At 41.6% G+C, this 3,839-nt stretch overlaps 1 long non-coding RNA gene across 1 annotated transcript; it reads right to left on the bottom strand.

Annotated features, from left to right (window-relative positions):
* Positions 1-860: 860 nt before the first annotated feature.
* On the bottom strand, positions 861-2,107 carry LOC136483030 (uncharacterized). Its single transcript, XR_010765285.1, has 2 exons — positions 1,911-2,107; positions 861-1,246 (listed from the first exon to the last, which is right to left on the bottom strand). It is a non-coding gene; the product is annotated as an uncharacterized lncRNA (long non-coding RNA).
* Between the last annotated feature and the right edge of the window lie 1,732 nt (positions 2,108-3,839).

Here is a 3,839-nt window from a genome sequence, read left to right as displayed (position 1 = left end):
GTCATTTCACCATCAGAGGTCGTTTTAAAATTTGAATTTCAATATGTAAGGACTTGAAGCTAAATTTCCAGACCATAGGTTATTTCGAATGAAAATATTATCAACTGCAATGGTTTATATCTTTTCTAAATCTATAAATTTAGTTTTGGTCATTTCTTCATCCGATGTCATTTCGAAATTCTAAAAAAATTAAATTTCAAAATGTGAGAACTTCAAATAGAATTTGCCTGATCTAATGATTTCAAATGAAAATATTGTCAACCACAAAGTTGTAGATCTCTTTTAGATATACAAATTTTGTATAAACCTTGTCTTCATCCAAGTTGATTTGAATAAATGATCAATTTTACTGTGCTGCACCTAATTTTAGCGACCGTACTAGATCCAACTGCGCCTCTACAAATATATTTTTAGAGGTAAATCTATTTGTAGAGGTGGCTGAGAATACCAGCCACCCGCTACAAATGCATTTCTAGAGGTGGCTCGTTTCGGAATCCATTTTTGGAGGTGGTGTTAGATTGATCCACTTGAATTGAAAAAAGAAGCCATCTCTAGAAACTGTTTTTGTACTAGTGGTCTGCGTGGGAGAGAGGGTGTTGTGGGTGGCGATGAGTTGAGGGTTTGGAAGCGAGGAGTTGGTGTATTTTTGGGTTCTTTGTTTGGCCGAACTTGGCCACCTTTACTAATGAAAATGGGGTTCTATACTGTGTGCATTTTTTCACAGTGGTGAAAAATAATTCTCACAGTTGGTTCTTATCAAGAACTGTTGCTGAAATATCTCCGGACGGTGAAAATAATTTTCACCACCAGTTCTATTATAATCTGGTTGTGACATACAACAAGCAATTTTTACTGAATCATTGACGAAAATGGAACTCCTTCAATTCCAAATTATAAGACTTTTTGGCTGTTCTGGATACATTGCTTTTGCTATGTATCTAGATATAGTACATATCTAAGTGTACAACAAAAGCTATGTATTTTTTGAAAAGACAAAATGAACGATCGGACTATTACTTTATACTAGTGTGTTTCAACGAGGCACATTATTCCATTGTATCAAACTCAAATGTCAACAAATGGAGCCAGAATGCATATGAAGAGAATAACATCTTGCTTTACTGAGGTTGAAGTCTGCACTACCCACGCGTTGGTTTGCATGGTGGAGCGTCGCAGATAGGCGTGCGTGGCGTGTACGGACGAGAACCACCGTGTCTGCTTGGTCGATGACCTGGAACAATATTCACTGTGCACAATAAAAATCCGTCAAGTTAGAATGTACAGCTAGTTTAGTTAATGGAAAGGATCAACCAGAGATACGTACGGAGGAAATTTCCATATTTTAGTTGCGTTGCTTTTCAATAGCTTGTGCACTATAAAGTTATAGATCTCTTTGAGCTTAAAAAGTTTGTCTTCATTCAAATCAAAATAACATTAAAAGTGATGATTTTTTTTTGGTGCTGCACCAATTTTTACAAGCGTACTATATTTCCAACAACCCGTAGAAACAGAGGCATTTTCAGAGGCAATTGAAACACCACCTATCTAATAAAAGTCGATTTCTAGAGGTGGATGATCTCTGAAACCATTTTTAGAGATGGTTTTTATAGTGTCCTTTCTATCAAAATGGAAATGATGCCTCTAAAATCATTTATGTAGTAGAGATATTCTAGTACAGTAGTACACATTCTAGAACTCATAATAATGAATTGTATTTCAGGATGGAGGGATCACTACATATATTTCCAAGCAACGAAGAAACAAATTAAATCCGAGAAAAATAGGTTCCAATTTTAATTTGCACAAATAGGTGATATCTAATCCCGCAAACTGGACCAATTGTGTAATCGTCGAACTGTATGAAAAATTACGATGACATAGATGCATATAAAGTGTATATATGTACTCACCTGGGATCTTGGGCCACCGTTGAGGCGGCGGAGGTGCAGTGTCCATCGGTTCGCGCTGCAATGAACAGGACATCCATTGAAGAGAAGAAGCAGCAGCAACGGCAAAAGCATGGGCGGAATGCTGTGGCAACGGCCGCCTGTCATCGGCATCTTTGATGAGCTGCTTCTCATGTATGTCCTTGCACCCGGCACAAATAGCTCCCACGCACGCGTCTTATTGGGTGCTGGGTTAACTGTGGCGTCAGCCTATAGCACGACTCTGCCGGACTAAGGTGGTGTTGGTTGCCCCTTCTAAATTTTAGTCGCTGTCCCATCGAATGTTTGGACACATGAATGGAGTATTAAATATAGATTAATTACGAAACTAATTGCATAGTTTGTGACTAATTTGCTAGACGAATTTTTAAGCCTAATTAGTCCATGATATGACAATGTGGTGCTACAGTAAACATGTGCTAATTGACAGATTAATTAGGCTTAAAAAATTCATCTCGTGGAGTATCGACGGATTATGTAATTTGTTTTTTTATTAGTAATTGAACACCCCATACAACATTCTCCCGACACATCTCCTAAATTTTAGTCACCGGATCCGAACAACACCTAAATTTATCTTTCGTTGCTTTTCGGTGAACACGGACAGTGACTCGCTGACAGGTCTTGTCTAAATGCAGGCCTGCCTATATAGCCATCGACTCGGCATCAGGACCAACGTCTACACTCCCTATGTCCCAAAAAGAATAACGCTATAAGATGCATGTTGGTCAAACTTTTTCAAATTTACTAGCTTAATGTAAAATATTAGCAATATTTATATCATTAAATAAATTTATAATTGTTAACAAAAAATTAAATAAATTATAATAAAATATATTTGACTAATTATGTATTTTAAGTATTAATATCTTTTATATATAATTGTTCAAAATAAAATGTTAGATTTTCTTGAAAAGCATGAGAATAACATTCTTTGTGGATAGAGGGAGTACAAATTATTTTTGGTAATGCTATATGCCTGGCGTCCGACGTGCTTCTTCACCTCAGGACGTGGCACACGCTCCTCCACTCGCTTCCCTTGCCTTTTCCTCATCCACCTGCCCCACGTCGCTCAGCCCACTCCATACGGAGACGCTCACCACCGCTCCCTCCCGAGCCGCTCACGGCACCTCCCCGCCCGAGCCGTGCGCCCGTCGCCCCTCCTTCCGTCCGCGACCCCATCCCACCAGAGAAGAGGGGGACGGCGGCTTCCGACGAGCCGTCCCTCTCTCCCTCCCCCCTTCCTCCTCCCCTCGGCGACCCCCATGCCACCAGAGAGGAGGGCGACAGCGGCGGTTTCCAACGAGCCGCCCCTCTCTCCCTCCCCCTCCCTCCTTCCCTCCGTGACCTCATGTCACCGCAGAGGAGGGCGATGGCGGTGGCTTTTGGTGAGCCGCCCCTCCCACCCTCCCTCCGTGACCTCCATGCCACCGGAGAAGAGGGCGACGGCGGCGACTTCCGGCGAGGTAGGTGGGTCCTTCTCTGGATCTGAGCCCTCCTCCTCCACCTCCTCCTCTAGATTTGAGCCCTCCTCCTCCTCTTCCTCCTCTATATCTAAGGGATGCGGTGGTGGCTTGGGTCCCGGCGAGCTCTCGGGGTCAGATGTCGCAACAGATGATTTTGAATGTTGCAATGGGATATTTTAGGGTTGTTGCAACAGATGTTTTTGCAATGTTGCAGTATTACTGCTTGAGATGTTGCAGTATGTTGTCAGTTGCTTCAATCTCATGTTACAGTAGTTGTTCTATGTTGTTGCAAGTGTTTTATTTCGAGCGTTGTTTCATATGCTTCACACCAGTGTTGCAATAATATGTTCCAAATGTTTCAGCTCCTTCAACCTATTGTTGCAGCAGTTAGTTCGGTGTTGTTGCAATAATATGTTCATGGTGTTTC

The sequence above is a fragment of the Miscanthus floridulus genome, chromosome 9, assembly GCF_019320115.1.
Source record: "Miscanthus floridulus cultivar M001 chromosome 9, ASM1932011v1, whole genome shotgun sequence".
Lineage (NCBI taxonomy): Eukaryota > Viridiplantae > Streptophyta > Magnoliopsida > Poales > Poaceae > Miscanthus > Miscanthus floridulus.
The sequence above is the reverse complement of the archived record's forward strand: the minus strand, read 5'-3'. Positions and strand labels throughout refer to the sequence as shown.